Source organism: Bubalus bubalis, chromosome 15, assembly GCF_019923935.1.
Source record: "Bubalus bubalis isolate 160015118507 breed Murrah chromosome 15, NDDB_SH_1, whole genome shotgun sequence".
Lineage (NCBI taxonomy): Eukaryota > Metazoa > Chordata > Mammalia > Artiodactyla > Bovidae > Bubalus > Bubalus bubalis.
Window position 1 is genome coordinate 5,365,515 of NC_059171.1, and position 20,039 is coordinate 5,385,553.

General features: G+C 38.3%; 2 long non-coding RNA genes across 2 annotated transcripts; one reads left to right on the top strand and one right to left on the bottom strand.

Annotated features, from left to right (window-relative positions):
• Positions 1 to 861: 861 nt before the first annotated feature.
• LOC123329360 lies at positions 862 to 4,551 on the bottom strand. Its single transcript, XR_006544754.2, has 3 exons — positions 4,396 to 4,551; positions 2,454 to 2,513; positions 862 to 1,783 (listed from the first exon to the last, which is right to left on the bottom strand). It is a non-coding gene; the product is annotated as an uncharacterized LOC123329360 (long non-coding RNA).
• Positions 4,552 to 13,000: 8,449 nt separating this feature from the next.
• On the top strand, positions 13,001 to 13,999 carry LOC102416002. The gene is made up of 2 exons (XR_006544755.2): positions 13,001 to 13,239; positions 13,344 to 13,999. It is a non-coding gene; the product is annotated as an uncharacterized LOC102416002 (long non-coding RNA).
• Positions 14,000 to 20,039: the final 6,040 nt, after the last annotated feature.

Genomic DNA, 20,039 nt, shown 5'->3' on the forward strand with positions numbered 1-20,039 from the left:
TTCAAACACCTATTAGGTATCAAATAAGTACATGCAATGGGCTGAATAATGCATCCTCATAGGGCTCTGAACTGCTAAGTTTAGATAACCCAATTAAAGTTAACAAAGGTAAAAGCCTGACTTTCTGTGCTATTTATCTGCTACTTCTAAAGAGAAGAAACTCAACTCCCCCCACTGTCACAACTGTAACTCTTATAACCATATCCGCTGACATCCCTCTAGACTTTTCAGTGGCCCTTAATACTGACGGCTCTTGAGACCAGATAGAACTTCTTAATACGGACCACAGGACTTAATACGGACCACAGGACTTAATACGGACCACAGGACTTAATACGGACCACAGGACTTAATACGGATTATAGGACTTGCAGACTGTGCCACTACCTTTCTCTGCACCTTTATTTTTGGCTCCCCTTGCCTTTTGGAGAAACTGGCCATCTTTCCAGTTGCCTCTTTTTCCTCCTTTAAACCTTATCTTACATATTCCTTCTTCTAAGAGTCTTCTCAATCTTCTGTCCTGTTAAAATTCCTCACTACCATAGACTCATCACCACTGTTAATACCTTCTCCCCCTTGCAGCGGACTTTCAAAGTGATTTTGTGTTATTTGATTTAGGTCTATTGCTCCATGAGATACGAATGGAATAATTTTTTCTTCTCCATGATGCTTAACACAGCTAAAACACACAATATGCAATAAATATTGCACTCAGTGAATATTCAACTGAATAAATAGATAGGTGAGTACATATTAGTAGATAGAGATAAATAGATACATCTTTAAAAGGACACTGAGACCGTTTCACCCTTGAGAATCATACTAATGCTCCGGTCTTTTTAAGAAATATTTTTATTGGAGTATAATTAGTCTAAAAATTATTAGTTTCTGTGGTACAGCAAAGTGAATCAGGTATACACATGCATATATCCTCTCATTTGGATGTCTTTCCCATATAGGTCATTATAGCGTATTGAGAAAAGTTCTCTGTGCTAAATGGTAGATCTTTATTAGGTAGTTTACATACAATAATGTGTATATGTCAATCTCAATCTTCCAGCTTATCCCTCCCCACTCCTTTCCCCTCTGGTAACCATAAGTCTGTTTTCTACATCTGTGACTCCATTTCCGTGTTGCAAATAAGTTCACGTCTATCATTTTTTTAGATTCCACGTATAAACAATATCATTTGTTTTTCTCTGTGTGACTTTGTTCCCTGATGATCCATTCTTAATCTTCCTTGAGCATGCTTTGTAATGAAATGCTCCACCCAGAACATTTAAAGATTGCTATCAACACCTATGTAACAGCTAAAACATTTTATTAACATACCACCAGAACACTTTGGAGGGTCTTACCTCCAAACTTGAATTAGATTCTTCTTATAATCTGCTACACTTTGTTCTCACAGTTGGCTAATACAGGATGTCAGGTTTTGGCTTTTTGTTTGTTTGATTGTTTTTTAAAAATTTTCCCATAAGTTCCATCATTCATGTATCGTTCATGAGAATTCAGAATAATGGGAAAATAATTGTTTGTTGAATAAAGGTCACAAAACATCTTGCTAATTCTGTTTGCTTTTAAAATGATTTGATAATTATTCATTAGACCCAATAGATGTCTGGTTTCTAAGTGAATCAGAATACTGAATGAGTGATAGTGTCGCTCAGTCGTGTCTGACTCTTTGCGACCGCGTGGACTGTAGCCTGCCAGGCTCCTCTGTCCATGGAATTCTCCAGGCAAGAATACTGGAGTGTGTTGCCATTTCCTTTTGTAGATAGTTCTAGATAGTACAAGGCGGAAAAAAAAAAAAAAAAAAGAGCATCTTAAGAGCTTTTTTGTGAGCTACTTCGACTCTTTTTTGCCCTCTCTTTCATTGTGTACAAAAGGTTGATTTCAGTTCCTACCATAGTGAAAATTAACTTCTGGACAGAACTAGGTTAGAGTCCTTAACAGAAAATGATGTAAGCTCTTTGAGAGAAAAAATCAGCTCATTCTGTATCTGCTCACATATTTTCTCCCATCTCTCTTTATGTGGCATTGAAGGTTATTTTAAAAATGCTTTCAGAGTAATTGACTAAAGAAATTTCTCCATATACTCTTAATAAAGGCAAAGTATGAAGAGAATAACTTCTAGTATCTTTGAAACTTTAAAAAGATTTTTTTTCCCTTTGTAACTGCTTTAAATTTCAAGTAAAGTGGGCTCTATTGCTCATTTCATAAGAAGACATCTGATGTTAAATGCATTCATTAAGGAATGAGGACTTAAAAAATAGCTCAGTTATATTAAAACATTGGATAACCTTCATATTCAACAGAAACACTAAACCACCTATTAATGCAATGACTCTCTTTGATTGCACCTACACACATTTTGGATATCACTATGGAAACCAGGAAAACTATCCTTGGTGAAACATAATGGGGCTTTTAAAAATACATTTTAAAATTACCTGCAAACAATAGCTTCCAAGCCAAACGCTCTGGGAACCATTTTTCTCCCTTTTTGGGTCCTAAATATAAATAATATAATTTAGTTGCTTGACAAAGAACAGTGACCTGCTTTTTTTCATAAAGGAACTTATTCTCAATACTTTCTTAGATTGGAGAAAATGTGAATAAAACATGCCTTTTTACCCCCCTGTTTGTCTTTCTGGTTATTCTGAACTGACATGGACAAATGAGAATACACTGGGACACAAAGATCATCTGAGTTCAAGCTTTTCTCAGCTTGGCTGATACAGGAAATGCTGGAACTCTCATGGGAAATCAGTTATATTTGTTGAAGAAAAAGCACTGGGGAATAAACTTGATATCAATGGACTTTCTTTTCAGAGTTACACACGATGCTGAGATAACTGAGTCCATTAGTCAGAAGGAGATGAATGGCATTTGGTTCCATCCAGCAGTGATGGTAGACGAGAGAAACCCACCTGGTTGCTGGAGGACAAGAGATTCTTCAGCTGTCACTCTGTGTTAAGCATCTAATTGGAGGTTTTAGGATAAACGCTCGTCTGCACTGACTGTTCCACAAAAAGGTAAAGGAATGTAAACAAATAAATGAAGGATGCTAAATACTCAGTACCTAATCATTGACAAAGCCCATAGTTCATCCAGCACTTGAGGACCTGATGGCTTGTAGAGAAAAGACAAGCATGAGAAGGACACGATGCTGTCTTAGTTTATGAGGAACTGACTCAATCAGCTATTAACCACAGCTGCACCAGGGGTATTTTGGAAAAATAACGAGTTTTAATCCAAAATTGGACCAGGTATCTCTTTGAGCAACACACTTGCATATCTTCTCTTCCCAAAGTTCTTACTGAGATCAAAGGGTCTGGTTCAACAGTTTCAAACAACAAGCAACTATGGTCAGCCCACTAGCCAAGGTCCGCTTCTAAGGTCACAATACCTCCTCAGGGCACACGTGGGTCCTCTAAGCCCAAAGTAATACTTGAACTATGATATTTCACGTCAGAATGGGCTGAAATTCCCACAGGGAATTGCTCTTAGGGCTCAGCTCTTGGACTTCAAACCCAGGCATTTTATTCCAGGCAGGCTGAGCCGCTGAAGGCATAGCTCACTTCCGGGCCTCCTCTCTGGGCCCAAGGCCTTTAGGTTGGACTCAAGTCAGTCCGGACAAGGTGCTTTCCCGTGATTAATTTCTTCTTTGGGATATTATTCACCTTGGAGACCAACTACCTCTCTCAGGAGCACTGTCCATCAGAGAGTCTCAAACTACTCTCAACTTTCAAGTAGAAGATTTGGGATCTGCCTCTTTTCCTTTGAATGGTTCTTTGGCCCCCATATATAGCCAAAAGTTTGAAAGACATTTGTGGAATGCAGTTAATTTCACCACCAGCATTTGTACCCCAGATCCTTGCAAAAGCACTCTTTTATTCTCTTATCTTTAGGACATCTGCCTTACTTTTTTTTTTTTGGACACTAAAAGGACTATTTGTTGACAATCACTGAACAAATAAAATCTATGAAAAGTGTGATTTAATTTCTACATCTCTCAAAATAGAGACTGTTAGCAGCTTTTAAAAGATAATTCTTTCACATTATTAAAAAAAACAGAAACAAAATAAAACCAGTCCAGGAAAAAACACAAAATTTGAAAAGTTTTCTCCTGTGATTTGACATTAATATAACCAATTTGTCAACTGCTAAAGTTTCTATGCAGAGTAATTCTGTTCTGCAAAAAAAATAGTATTCTCAGATTTGTTTTAATTTGAAGGAAAAATTTTCTGCTATAGATGTTGACACACAATTGTTCAAAAACCCTCACATTCTGAGAAAGCTATTTTGGTCTCATTTTACAGCAATGGGAGAAAACTTGAGAGTGGATGTTGGGCTGCACCCTGCACGCCCACAAAGCCTATATTTGCCCACCTTCAAGACTGGAGAGACAGCCTGGAGTCAGCAACCGAGACATCAAGGGTTTGATGGACGAGGAATCTGACATGTCTGAAATAAGGTCCCAGAGTGACTCCCCACCGTGTGCTGAGAACTGTGAGAAGGTGATAACAGTCTTTGCTCTAGGGGAGAGAGAGGCGATTGGTGGAACTGATGTCAGGCAGGCTCATCAGGTTACTCGGGAAAGTGGCAGAGGGGGGACACTCACTAGCTGGGGCCTGGGGCGAGTGTGTAGGAAGTCAGTCCTGGGAGGAGGGTGTCAGTGAAGCAGGCGCCGGCCCAGCCACGGAGGTGCAGAGAGCAGGAGCACAGCTGTCTCGAGTGACCTGACCATGCAGTAGATCTGCTTTTTTTTCATTTCATTCTTGCTGATTTTATGTATACATAAGAATGTTCGTACGTTGCTTACAACTGTATTAGATTCTTTTTCACAATGGAATTTTTTTCTCTTTTAACAAATTAGCTAAAGTAAAAAGATATTTATCAATTACCCATTGTATTTGCATTGAGTCTTGCATTGAGATGACTGGCTATTTTGTCAATTGCATAACAAATAACTAGGGTTCAGTAATCCTTCTATTCAAAAAATTTTTAAATCTTTAAAATTAATTTTAAAAAATTAAAAAATAGGAAACTATCATTTTAGCTTTTAAAAATATCAGTATGGGAATTTGGGGGTGGTAGATGCAAACTATCACATATGCATAGAATTGGTGAACAACAAGGTCCTGCTGTGTGACAAAGGCAAGTGTATTCAATGTCCTGGGATAAACCACAATGGGAAGAATATTTTTTAAAGATATAGATATTTGAATTGCTTTGTTTAATAGAAGAAATTAACACAACATGGTAAATCAATCATACTTCAATTTAAAAATTTTTTAAATAAAAATAAAATCAATCACCCAAAGAAGATATGCAAAATCTTCCATATACCAATGAAGCTTTCTGGGGGTGGGGGGGGGGGGGGTGGAAAAAAGGCTTTTTTTTTTCTCATGAAAAAAAGCTTTCTTTTTTTTAAAACATGATTTAAAAATAAAACAAAATGAGATTTTATATTCTCAATTCACAAATTAATAACTGTATTCTGTGTCATGGATGTGGTGCATTTGCCTACCTACCCTCCTTCTCCTGGGCCTTTCTGCACAGCAGAGGCTGAAAAATTAAAATACTAAAATTACATTTTGAATGAATCCTTGCCGCCAGGTTCCTGAATGTGATTGCTCAGAGTCTTTGCGCGCCACGGACTGCAGCCCACCAGTCTCCTCTGTCCATGAGAATCTCCCAGCAAGAGAATGTGAATGTGACTGGGTTCACCCCGTGGAGAGGCAGCAAGGAGGCTGAGACCATGCTCCTCTGCTTCTGCTTTTGCTCTTTACAGAGCTTTGGGTTTTCCCAGGGTAGCATTAGCAAGGGTGCAAGGCCCACAGAGTTGATGGGGTGGAGGGGTAGGACCTGGGCATTTTTCACTTTCTGGCAAGAAGGCAGCAGGCACCGCAGGGCCTGGATCCAGCTGCAACTTCCTGATGGCAGTGGCTCCCGAGTGAGTATAGTGTGGACAGTGTGAGTGAGTTGAGTGATACGGAAATAGTGAGCATAGTGAGGAAAGGTGAGTGAGTGCAGTGGGTATAGTGTGAGCGAGTATAGTGATTTGGAAATGAGTATAATGAGGACAGTGTGAGTGAGTGCAGTGGGTACAGCGTGAGTGAGTAGAGTGATATGGAAATAGTGAGTATAGTGAGGAAGTGTGAGTGAGTGCAGTGGGTGTAGTGTCACAGGACGTGCAGGCTTCTTGTTGTCACCAAGACAGTCTGGTTCTCGCACCACTGCTCCCTGGTTTAACACGGTCACAGAAGCGTGTCCCAAGGTGGGCCTGGAGCGTGTACCTGTGTGTTACATGTGTGTTTTACTTTGGTGAAATACTCTTACTTGATGCTAGATTAGGGACAAGGATATTTCTGATTTCTTCTTTTGTAAGAGTATAAATATGGACACATGGTTATGGGACTATGTATTTTCAAGTTATATTAATAACATGAAATCATGTTGCCTATATGCATTCTTTAACTTTCAGCATCATTAATAAAACTTAAATGTAAAGGAAGAGCTTGTAGAGCCATGCACAGAAATACAGACATCTCTCCTATGAGATTAGATTGGGCTTTTCATCCTCCTTGAATCCCTGCTTTACATATTTCTGCAGAAAAGGAAACATGGACACGTGCTGCAGGACATGAGTTGCGTCAGACACATTGAATCTAGGGCCTCAGATACTGGCAAGTTCTTAGGTTGCTAACTCTGTGCTCTTGAGTTAGGCCCGCAAATGGCCACCAACCTCGCATAGACTCATTTCCTATATGCAAAAAGTCTTTTCAAATAGTTTTGATAAAACATCCTAGGAAGATCTGATTAGTCCAGCTTGTGTCAGCTGTCAATTCAGAATCAGTTACTGGGACCAAGAATAAGAGATAATTTGATTGGTCAGAACTGGCTAAATCCAGACGCTATAGCTTGGTACAGGAGGCAGGGTGGACCCCAACTGAGCAGTATGGATTGAAATTTCTAAGAAAAGAGAAGGTCTGATCACAGAAGTAGTGGGAGGTGATTTATGCAGAACAAAAACAACATATGCCCACTGAGTGCTGATTAATAAATGTGTGAGAGTACTCTTTTTGTCTATATAAAGTCTAGATTATACCAAGATATTCTGAAAGATAAAACAATTTGCTGTGATTTTGTTACATATTCAATTTATATTCTATTCTTGCAATTGAAAGCATTCTAATAGATAGAAATGTGCTTTAATGAGATTAACGTTTCCTTTATGATGATGAAATCTTATCACTGGTATATAAGACAAGGCCCTAATATTCACTAGGACAGGGTGACAGGAAAGAAATACTGACTTTATCTAAAGCTTCATCCCATTAAGATGCACATTTAATTATGAAAGGTCTAAAGTATATCCTATGAATACCACCTGACGTTATTGTATGTTCTTTCAAAAGATCATCACTCTGAAACCAACATGGTACTGTGGGCCAGCATAGTACAATAAACCAACAATTACGCTTCAGAAACAAGCAAACTCTTTAAAAAAAGAGATCAGATTTTCAGTTGCCAGAGACAGGGATGGGGTGAGGAGGAACTGGATGAAGACAATTTAAAGGTACAAACTTCTAGTTACAAAATAAATAAGTACTAGGGATGTTATATAGCATAATAAATATAATCAGCACTGCTGTATGTTCTATATAAAGGTTTAAGAGGGTAAATCCTAATAGCTCTAATAGCAAGGAAAATTTTTTTCTGTTTCTTTAGTTTTGTGTCTATATGGGATGATAAATGATCATTAAACTTATTGTGATAACCTATCCCCCGGTGGCTCAACAGTAAAGAATCTGCCTGCCACGTAGGAGCCACAGAAGACGTGAATTTGATCCATGGGTGGGGAGGATCCCCCGGAAGAGGACATGGCAACCCACTCCAGTGTTCTTGCCTAAAGAATCCCGTGGACAGAGGAGCCTGGCGGGCTACAGTCCACGGGGTCACAGAGTCGGGCATGACTGGAGTGACTTAGCATGCATTCTTGGGTTATGTGAGTCAAATCATTATGCGCTACACCTTAAATTTTTTAAAAAGACCGTAACTCTAATTCTGGGTGTGTTGTTAAAATACAGACTTTGCTAAAATAGTTTTTTTCAATTGGGAATTGTATTTCACGGCTAGGACCTAAAATAGTTTTACCAAAATAGACTTGTTTCACAATATCCATTATGGCAAAGCACCATTCTAGAATGGTCTGGGGGCTGCATAAGGTCAGCATTGTCTCAGGCTCCTTCTATCTCCCTGCCTTGATATTCTTAGCATCCAGCTTCCATCCCCAAGGTAACTTCACGCTCACAGAGCAACCACCGCAGCTCTAGCCATACTATATAGCAAAAAGAAAACAGTACCAGAATAGATGAGTGCGCCTTCCAGATAGATGGTTTCCTTTTAAAGAGAGTCCGTGAACCTCTCCCCTACAGTAACATTTACTTACATGTAACTGATCACCCCACCAATAATGTGAATGAGATGTATAATAGTTGTATATCTGGAAGGACTGCTGCTCCCAGAATATCTCTATATTTCATTAGTGACTCTGTCACTAATGAAAAATTGCAGAATGAATATTGGTTTCACAGCTAATAGTTTCTGCCATAGCATTTCTAACTCTGATGTGCCTGAAGTTCAAACGCATAACCCACCACAGTGTCTATATATTAAACAGTGGTAGAAGTCAGTAAAAGCCATAAGCTTGCATGTTTTGACAATTTCTGTATGAATCAAGAATACGTCACCATCATCAAGACTGGAGTTTTATGCTTGAAATTGTTTCTCAATGTTAATTTTGGACAAAGGAATTTAAACATTAGTTGATTAAGAAACAAGCCATGATAAAATTTGAATGAACCTTGAATATTACAACAGGCAAGTAGTTTAGCAGGCTGAATTTAACATTTTTTAAAATGGAATAAACTTTATTTTAAATCAATCTACAAAGAATCGTACTTAAGGAATTTCAACAAAAAAAGGTAGCGTATGAGTCAGAACAAATGTTAATGCTTACAGAATAAACAGCCCTGTTAGTCAGTATCTGGCATATTTCCACCTGCTTCCAGAAATGAGGACTTTAGAAGTCGATGATTGCTTCCTTGGCTGGTAGAGCTCTGATGGGTGCACTTGTTAACATACTGGGCCAGTTGAGGTTGGTATAAGACATCTCCAAGGGGAGGTACCTAAAATCTAATTGTGCCAGTCAGGAAGGTGACAGCTTATTCAGTTCCAGGTGGATAAAGGTAAAGGGATCTACAGTTACCTGGGGTTAGTAAGCTGAGAAAAATAGGGCTCCTGAACATGCGGAGTGACATGCGCCTCTGAATCTTCTCTACACTGAGCCGTAATATGTTATTTTGAAAATATGATCATTATTATTAAAATAAGGAGTCAATGGCAGAGAGTTTCCTCAAGTTTTATGTGCCCTTATCATTTTTTGCTTCTGTAGGTATATAGATTTATAATAGGATATGTACCTAATTAATTAACTATGTAGCCCTTTGCTAGTCCCTCTGATAAGTGGCCTACTGACCTAGTCAGGCATTATATTTACTTCTCAGAAATTAATATCAATATAGTATCAATATATATCAATATATAATATCAATATAGTATCATATACTACCTTGTGGAAAATAGACAGCTGCTGGGAAGCTGCCGAACAGCACGCAGAGCTCAGCTCGGTGCTCTGTGATGACCTAGCGGGCTGGGATGGGGGGTGGGCAGGAGGGGGTCTCAAGAGCGAAGGGATATGTGTATTCAAAGAGCTGATTCACGTCGTTGTACAATAGAAACTCACACATTGTAAAGTAATTATACTACAGTTAAAAAAAAAGAATAAGAGATGGAAGGCCCGCATTTGTTCACATAGGCAGTAGCCAGGTCTGTCTCCCAGTATTCACTGGTTACCATGAATGATGAGGGAGTGGCTGTTTCAAGGGGCAATTAAAGATGAATATATAATTTTTGTCAACGAAATATATCAGATTTACTATCTTCCAAGTTTTGGTGGTCTCACTAATAGGCTTAAGCAAGCTTACGGACTGCTTCAGAGAACAGTAGTACGAGGGCAGAGTGCTCATTTCCAAAATTATCAAAGATACTTTCCCGTAGTAGTTAGCTAACAGGAGCTGTCTTTACGTAACGTATCAAAGCAAAAGTGAAAATAAAAGTATTCATGCGGCAAAAGTTTGAGCAAATTTGGCTAAATGGTTTTCTTGGGAAGTCCTACAATTATTACTAGGAATATAAACCTTGAGAAAATTTCAACTGAATTCCAGATTATCTATGTATCAAGATTTAAGTTTTATGTATCACTATCAGGCACAGAGAAAACAGATTAAAATTACATAAATGTGTGTGTGTGTGTGTGTGCACAAACTGTAGCAAGAGGAATGAGAATTTTAAGTAATATATCTCCTTTGGTGGGGGGAGATTAAAAGTGGAAAGAAACTGCAAACCATAATCTGATAAGCGATTAATATAGAAATCCAAAATATAGAAAGAACTCATATGACTCAGTAGCAAAAATCAAATAACCTAGTTAAAAAATTGGCAAAGAATCTGGATAAACATTTCTCAAAGCAGGTATACAAAAGGCCAACAGGTTCATGAAAAGATGCTCAACATCACTCGCCACTGGGGAAATGCAGATTAAAACCACAATGAGATAGCACCTCTTATCTGTTAGAATGCCCATAAACAAAAAGATGTGAGGTAAGAAAAGGGGGCATGGATGTGGAGGAAAGGGAACCTCTGGACACTGTTGATGAGATTATAAATTGCAGCAGCCACTATGGCTAATGATATCTCCATATTATCCTTGAAAAAATTAAAAACAGAATTACATATGAACGAGCAATTCTGCCTCTGAGAACATATTAAAAGGTAATGAAAATATTAACTTGAAAAGATACCCGCACCCCCAAGTTCATAGCAGCATTGTTTACAGTAGCCAAGACATGGAAATGGTCTAAGTGTCCATAGGTGGATAGATGGATAAAGAAACAAGTTGTGGCATATGTATGTATATGCAATATATATGTATACATTATATATATATATATACACATAATATACGCAGCGAAACATTATTCAGCCCTAAAAAATGAGGACATCCTTCCATTTGTGACAACATGGGTGGATCTTGAAGGCATTATGCTAAGTGAAATGAATCTGAGGGGAAAAGACAAATGTTGTATGATCTCACTTACATGTGAAATCTGAACAAAACTCTAATATAAAAATAGATCAGACTTGTAGTTACTAAAGGTGGTGAAAGGAAGAGATGGGAGGAAGGTGGTCAAAAGACAAGCTTTCAGTTATAAGATGAACAATTACTAGGAATGTAATGTACAACATGACTGTAAGTAACACTTCTGTTTGATATACAAGAATGCAGATAGTTAAATCCTAAGAGCTCTTATCACAAGGAGAAATATTATTTTCCTTCATGCTTTTCTATTTTCTTTTCTTTTTATTGTATCTATATGAGAAGATGAATGTTAGCTAAATCTATATTGGTAATCACGTCATAATATATATAATTCAAACTATCATGCTGTGTACTTTAAAGAACTGCAAATTAAAACAGTAGCACAAGTTATTTTCACTTGTTAGATTAACAAAAAATGTTTCAGTTCAGTTCAGTTCAGTCACTTAGTTGTGTCCAACTCTGCAACCTCATGAATCGCAGCATGCCAGGCCTCCCTTTCCATCACCAACTCTTGGAGTTCACTCAAACTCATGCCCATCGAGTCGGTGATGCCATCCAGCCATCTCATCCTCTGTCGTCCCCTTCTCCTCCTGCCCCCAATCCCTCCCAGCATCAGTCTTTTCCAATGAGTCAACTCTTCACATGAGGTGGCCAAAGGACTGGAGTTTCAGCTTTAGCATCATTCCTTCCAATGAACACCCAGGACTGATCTTAAGAATGGACTGGTTGGACCTCCTTGCAGTCCAAGGGACTCTCAAGAGTCTTCTCTAACACCACAGTTCAAAAGCATCAATTCTTTGGCCCTCAGCCTTCTTCACAGTCCAACTCTCACATCCATACATGACCACAGGAAAAACCATAGCCTTGACTAGATGGACCTTTGTTGGCAAAGTAATGTCTCTGCTTTTGAACAGGCTATCTAGGTTGGTCATAAATATTGCTAAAGGTAATAAGAAATGGGCAACCTCACACTGTGAAGGTAAAGAGTAAAAGAATGTAGGCTTCTTTTCTTTTTAAACTTCTTTTTCTTATGAAAAATGTCAAATGCACATAAGAATAAAGAGAATACTGTAAAGAAATTCTATGTGTGACACCTAATAAATGTCATAGTAACTCTTTGGTATCACCTAATAACTGCTGATTTCTCTGATTAGCTGAAAAAGTATTTTTAGACCTTGTTAGTTATCAAGAACTAGACAAATTCTGTTAGGTCTGTCTTAACTCTTCTAAATTTCTTAATTTAAGATTATCCTTGCTCTTTCTTCCCTTGTATTGGTATGTAAAAAACCAAGTCAACTGTGGAATAGAACATTCCACAATTTTGATTTGTCCTTTATAGTTCCTGTAAATGAGCTTCATTAAGTTTTGGTTCATCAACATTGCAAAATTTTGATTTCTGATTCTATTATCCCTTTAACATTTACTGAGCTAGAATTCTTTCATAAAGAAAAATATTTCCCTTATCAAGTAAGGGAAATTCTGTTATTTAAAAATATGATGCCTGTAGATATGCCAGGATGAGTACTCAATATTGCTCCCTTTCTTGCCAATTTTTATTACATGTTATTGGTGCCTAGCGTAATCTTTCTGAAAGATAATACATACACACACACAAATTGATCGTTAGTTGTATGTGTTATTTTAACTGGGCCATGGGGTGGCCAGATATCATTTAGTCAAATATTATTCTGGGCGTTTCTGGATGAGATTAACATTCGAATGGGTAGACTGAGTAAATCAGATTGCTCTTCCTAATCAGGTTGTGCCTCATCCAATCAGCTAAAGGCCTGAGTAGCACAAAAGGGCTGACCCTGTTGTGAGCAGAAGGGATTTCGCCATCAAGTAGGATGGATGTTGGCTTTTACCTGCTTTCTAAGGTAAAAGAAACATCAGCTCTTCCTGGGTTTCAGTCTTGTTGGCCTTTGAACTGGCACTGTGCTGTTAATTCTGCAGGTTCTTCAACTTGCTGACTGCCGACCTTGGGATATGTCAGCTTCCATAATCATGTAGGCTAACTTTTTATAATAAATCTCTTTGGGACTTGCTTGGTGGTCCAGTGGTCGAGAACCCGTCTACCAACTGGGGGACATGAGTTCAATCCCTTTTCCAGGAAGATCCTACATGCCGCGGAGCAACTAAACCTGAGAGTTACAACTACCGAGCCCATGCCTCACGATTACTGGAGCCCACGGGCTTAGAGCGCATGCCTGGCAATGTGAGAAGCCCCCACAACGAGAAGCCCGCACCGCAGCAAAGAGAGTAGCCAACTTGCTACAACTAAACAAAGCCCATGAGCTGCAACTAGAGAAAGTCCAAGTGCAGCAATGAATAAATAATAATAAATCAATCAAAATAAATAGCTAAAGCTCTCTTTTATATTTCCTTATAATACATAACACATTTCTTTATATATACAATATATATATATGGGTCTATGTGTGTTTTTACGTAACGCTTATGTCTTCTAAAATTCATATGTTGAAATCCCAACTCTTAGTGTGATGATATTTAAAGATGGGACCTTTGGGAGGCAATTGGATCATGAGGGCTCCTATGGCTTTAGTACTCCTATAAAAGAGACCCCCAAGGATCTTCTTCATCCATTCTACCGTAAGGGGACACAGCAAGAAGTTAGCCATCTATGAACTCAGGGAAGGCTCTCACTGGACACCGAATCTACTAGCATCTTGCTAACAAACTTCCCAGCCTCCAAAACTGTGAGTAATAAACTTCAGTTGTTTGTAAGGCACCCAAACCGTGTTATTCTATTATCGAAGTCCAAATAGACTAAGATATATATGCAACACCTTTCTAAGTATAAAAGTGAAAGTGAAGTCGCTCAGTTGTGTCCGACTCTTTGCGACCCCATGGACTGTAGCCTACCAGGCTCCTCTGTCCATGGGATTTTCCAGGCGATAGTACTGGAGTGGGTTGCCATTTCCTTCGCCAGGGAATCTTCCCGACCCACGGATTGAACCCGGTTCTCCCGCATTGTAGACAGATGCTTTACCATCTGAGCCAGTATGATGCTGCTCATTTCTAAATGCCAAATCAGAGCACTGACGTTACAGTGTGGGGCACTCCTAAGTCTGAGAAACTTGGTTTATTTTAATGATAAAACAAACATTACCTGCCACAGGAACTGGAAATTAACAGAAATCTATTCTTTGTTGTTAAGTCTATTTATTTTGGTGCTCTGGGTCAGTCCTTGAAGATGTAAACAACTTGAATTTTGTGATGTTATCTGAATAAACAAATTAATGCAAACTATTTAACAACAAATCTTATGTTAAATAAAAGCGAGTTCTATTGTTAAATTTGTTGTTCAAAAGTTAGAAGCCTCTTGAGCGCCTACTATTTTTTTTAAATGTATTTATTTTTAATTGGAGGATAATTGCTTTACAATATCGTGTTGGTTTCTGCCACACATCAACATGAATCAGCCATGGATAATATGTCCCCTCCCTCTTGAAGCTCTCTCCTACCTCCCACCCCATCCCACCCCTCTATGTTGTCACTGATTTGAGCTCCCAGAGTCATATAGCAAGTTCCCACTGTCTATCTACTTTATATTTGGGAATGTGTATGTTTTCATGGTAGTCTTCCAATTCATCCACTCTCTCCTTCCCCCACTGTTTCCACAAGTCTGTTTTCTATTCCTACATCTCCGCTGCTGCCATGCAAATAGGTTCATGAGTACCATCTTTCTAGATCCCACATGCATCATTGACATATGTGTCAATATACGATATCTATCTTTCTCTTTCTGACTTTTTATGGTTGAGTATTATCCCATTGTGTATAGGTACCACAGCTTCTTTACCCGTTCCTCTGTGGATGGACATCTAGGTTGCTTCATGTCCTAGCTACTGTAAATAGTGCAGAAATGAACATTGGGGTACATGTGTAATTTTCAGTTATGGTTTTCTCAGGGTATATGCCTAGTAGTGGGATTGTTGGGACATGTGGTAGTTTTATTTCTAGTTTTTTAAGGAATTTGAGCCCCTATTCCATTCCTGGGTGAGTGAATTTTATTAGGGCCATGAGTAAGTCTGGTTATCACTGGTGGCAACACAGAAAAGTCCTAAAATTGAGTTAATTGATTTATATGAATTAAAAATATGTGCCACAAAGTACTTTGCAGAGGAAGGATGTCAAATCATAATGCTACAAGCAAGATAAAATCACACGCTTTACAGAGTGCTTTGTTTCAAGGGAGAACAGCATAGGTTATTAAAAATGGTTTAGTCTTAAAAACAAGCAAGTAAAAAGCAAGGCAAACCATAAGACCTTCACTGAAAGATCATCAGGGTCAACTTGAACTTCATGTTTCCATTATAGCTTGCTAGTCCCTCCCCTTCAGATAATCTGAGGAAATTAGGCCATTCCTGACTGGCTGGCTTAAAATTCCACTTCTGGTGGAGCCAAAACTATAATTAAGTCTCTTTGGTGCCATGGGACTTAGCATAAGCTACTCCATTTTGGCTGTTTTCTTGTTTTTAGCAATATCCCAATTTACAAATCAAAGAAACATAGTCAAAGGAGGTTGACTATGCTTCACTTCTGTTTATTTTCCTCTTTAAATTGCAATTTTGATAAAATTTTGACCTAAATAGTTGGAGTTTGGAGAGAAAAAAGGGAGATTTTTATTTTAACCAGATATTTGTGTCCGTTTAGGCTACAGATAAGACTCTCAGAGGGCAAGGGGCATGGAGAGAGAGTGAATGATAACTCTAAAGGCAGTGGAAATACACTTTTTTTTTTTTCCAGAATAAAAATAGTTTGGCAGGTCTAAGTTTTAATAATTTGCTTCATTTCTCTTATCACTGAATAGAATCAGTTAGTATTCTCTCTCAGCCTCGAGCTTTTAGTTCCCTCTCTTGTTAACCCATCTGCACCAACCATTTACAATGTTGTTCGTAGAAAATAGAGAGCAAAACTTGACCTCATTTAAATGCACTTATATTCTATTCAGGTAGCAATAGCATTCTGCCGCCAAAAAGCTTTTCAGGAGCACTCAGGAAGTTACAAATCCTCTAATTCAAGCACTCAGGGAAAAATGCTTTGCTGATGCGTCCAATAAAAGTTTTCTGAATCTTGTTAATGAGAACATTCATGTAGCTTCATAGATTTCAGGAGGATAAAAGGGATAAGTAAAAGCAAAATAAAAGGCAATTTGAAACACACTAAGTAATAAATTTATAGCATTTTCTAAAACAATAGGTCTTCCCGGGTAGCTCAAATGATAAAGAATCTGCCTGCAATGCAGGAGATTCAGTCCCTGTGTCAGGAAGATCCCCTAGAGGAGGGCATGGTAACCGGTTCCAGTACTCTTGCCTGGAAAATTCCATGGATAGAGGAGTCTTGTAGGCTACAGTCCACGGGGTCGCAAACAGCTGGACACGACTGAGTGACTCACACACCCTGAAACAGTGCTGTCCAGGAGAACCGCAGTGTAAGTTACAAATGAGAGACACACATGATTTTAAATTTTCTAGTAATTACATTAAAAATGGAAAAAAGCAAATAACATTAATTTTGGCAATATATTTTACTTGATCTTGAATGTCAAAATGCTATTTGAGATGCTTACATCAGTTCAACACAGGCTGCTGCAGTTCTACAGCGTGAATCCTGGGGTAATGAGCGACGGAAGTGGTTTGTGGTCATCAGGTGTGAGAACGAACACCTAGTTTGACTGCTTTAGCTGTTTCACTTGGTCAAATAACTTATCCTCTCTGAACCTCAGTTTTCTCATCTATGAAATCATAATAAAATATTTACTTTGAAGAACTTTGTAAATCTGAAACCAGGAAGCATGCCTTAGTCCTCTTGGCTTCTTTCCTCATAGCCTGTGGAAGGATTTTTCCACAAAGAAAACATTCAATGAATTCTCATAGAACTGAATGGAATTTCCAAATATCCTCTCAAAATGAGGTGAATAGTTGTGTCAATGGTTGCATCCTCCCTTTTCTGTGTTTTATATATATACCCCACTCCAGTACTCTTGCCTGGAAAATCGCATGGCTGGAGGAGCCTGGAAGGCTGCAGTCCATGGGGTCGCTGAGGGTCGGACACGACTGAACGACTTCCTTTCACTTTTCACTTTCATGCACTGGAGAAGGAAATGGCAACCCACTCCAGTGTTCTTGCCTGGAGAATCCCAGGGACGGGGGAGCCTGGTGGGCTGCCATCTATGGGGTCGCACAGAGTCAGACACGACTGAAGTGACTTAGCAGCAGCAGCATATATGTATTTGGTTTCTTTCATATTTAAGGTAAAATTTTAGGAGCAAAACAACACAGATCCCTTTCCTATAACAACCTAAAAGCAAGTGCTTTAACAATTAAGAGTAGCAAGTATAGCAGCATATTTAATAGAAGTGTTTATTTTAAATTCAGAAATAATCTCCTGCTTCTCAGATCTTAAAAGTTATTGATGACAATTATTTTTAGATTTTTCTACTAAAATACGAAACAACAAATGCAGTACTTGACGATATAAAGCATCATTTAGGAAATATTAACTAAAAATAAACAACTTGTGCCCAAAAGGTAGCAATTTTCAAAGATGGCTTTTATCATCTTGGCAAGTAAATTTTGCAAATGAGAGTCTTGGACATAAGACAGAGCTGTGTTTCCTCAGCAGCTGAAATTCAGCTGTATAATCGGTGACCAATCAAATTCAAAATTATGTAATGAATGACTGATCAGGCAAGAGGCCCAATGAATTTCTAACAATTTATAGGGAAACCAAGTAGTACCAAAATGTCACGATTCAGAACACATTTAAATATAAAATGCAGGCTTAAGTCTAGTGGGTGAACTAAAAGTAAAGGAGAAAGAGCACATCGAAAGCTGTGATGTCCTAATCGCAGCTGCCCAAGAAGACGGCGGCTCCAGTTCTCTGTGCTTTGTCCCCACCGAACCTGAACTTGAACTGTGGGCTTGGGACTGAACTTGATAGATTCTCTTGAAGGAAACTAAGAAATAGAAACCGGTGAACTAGGTTATGATAAAAACATCTACTGGGACAGATGATAGAAATGTAGAATTATTACCTGTGAAAATAAATATACAAAACTAAGCCTAACCAAAATTACATGTTCTTTCCTTCACCGGGCTTCCTCGTGGCTCAATGGTAAAGAATCTGCCTGCAGTACAGTGAAGTGCTGGAGACCGGGGTTGAATTTCTGGGTCAGAAAGATCCCCCAAAGAAGGAAGTGGCAACCCACTCCAGGATTCTTGCCTGGGAAATCCTATGGACAGAAGTAAAAAGGAAATGTTTCCAATATTTTGAATTAAACATGAGAAAATAAGGCCTTGCTTTAGAAGGCCAAACATAAAAAATGTTGTTATTTCTGGAAGAATCAGTAATAAGTCGGGGCAGGCAAGAATCGAGTCAGTGATAATACAAATTACATAAAAAGATTTGATTATAATAAGGATAAAGAGAACAATCACCTGAATTACAATTTTGCAGCATTTGACATTTTTGAAACATTTGCAATGTCTTAGAGGAAACACGTTGCAACATGCTTCTTTCAGCTAATAAGATTTCAAGTCTACCTAACCCAAAGTTAGGATTACAAATTATCTCTTCTGTTTAATATTAACCAAATTAAAGTTGTTAAAGGTTTTCCTGATTCATTAAGTGAATGATTAATTTATTCTTAAAAATTAGATCTTTATTCTTATAAGAAAAAACTTGTGGGGGTAATCTTTATTTCAGGATTACTTTCCTCATCTTTAAAAATATTTACTGAATATCTAATTGAGACTTGTATATAGAGGCATTCCATAAATTTGGAACCGAATGAATTAGACATAATTTGAAAATTCCAATCAGTTAATAGAATAATAGCATACATGGAGAAAAATTAATATGCAGACATTGGGGCTCAAATTTATACATTCACAAAGAAAGAAAACATTTCATGAAAAATGCAAGCATCCTCTAAACGGTCACTTATTAAACACACTTCCTGCACTTCAGTGGGGCTTCCCTAGTGGCTCAAATGGTAAAGAATCTGCCTGCCAATGCAGGAGACCCGGGTTTGATCTCTGAATCTGGAAGATTCCCTGAAAAAGGAAATGGTAACCCACTCCAATATTCTTGCCTGGGAAATCCCATGGACAGTGGAACCGGGGGGCTATAGTCCATGGGGTCACAAAAGAGTTGGACTCAACTTACCAACTAAACAACAACACTTCAGATATTATGTAGTCATCCATAAGTAAAATTCTGAGAATAAAATATGAGAATTTTGAAATGTTACACATGAGAATAACCACAATTGTTGGGTTACATTGTGTTTTTATTTCCGGTAGGTCAACTAAGGCAAAGCAGCCACATCCCACTTGTGCCCAGTAGCTTCTGACCATTGAAAGTATGAAAGTAAAGTGAGATATATTTGCTCTTTTTTTGCATACAGTATGCCTATATATTGCCTTCATTAAAATTGTTCTGGTCAGAAGCCATAAGATCTCTTTATAAATTCTATACCCTAAGTATATTCATTGCTGTTCTTGCTGTTGTTTAGTTGTGTCCAACTCTTTGTGACCCCATGGACTGTAGCCCACCAGCCCCTCTGTCTGTGGGATTTTCCAGGCAAGAATACTGGAGTGGGTAGCCAGTCCCTTCTCTAGGAGATCTTCTCAAGCCCGGAATCAAACTTGGGTCACCTGCATTGCAGGCAGATTCTTTACCATCTGCACCATCAGGGAAGCCCATGTATATTTGAATACCATATCATATTTACATATACTCATATATTAATGTCTTAAATTCAATGTGATTATGCAAG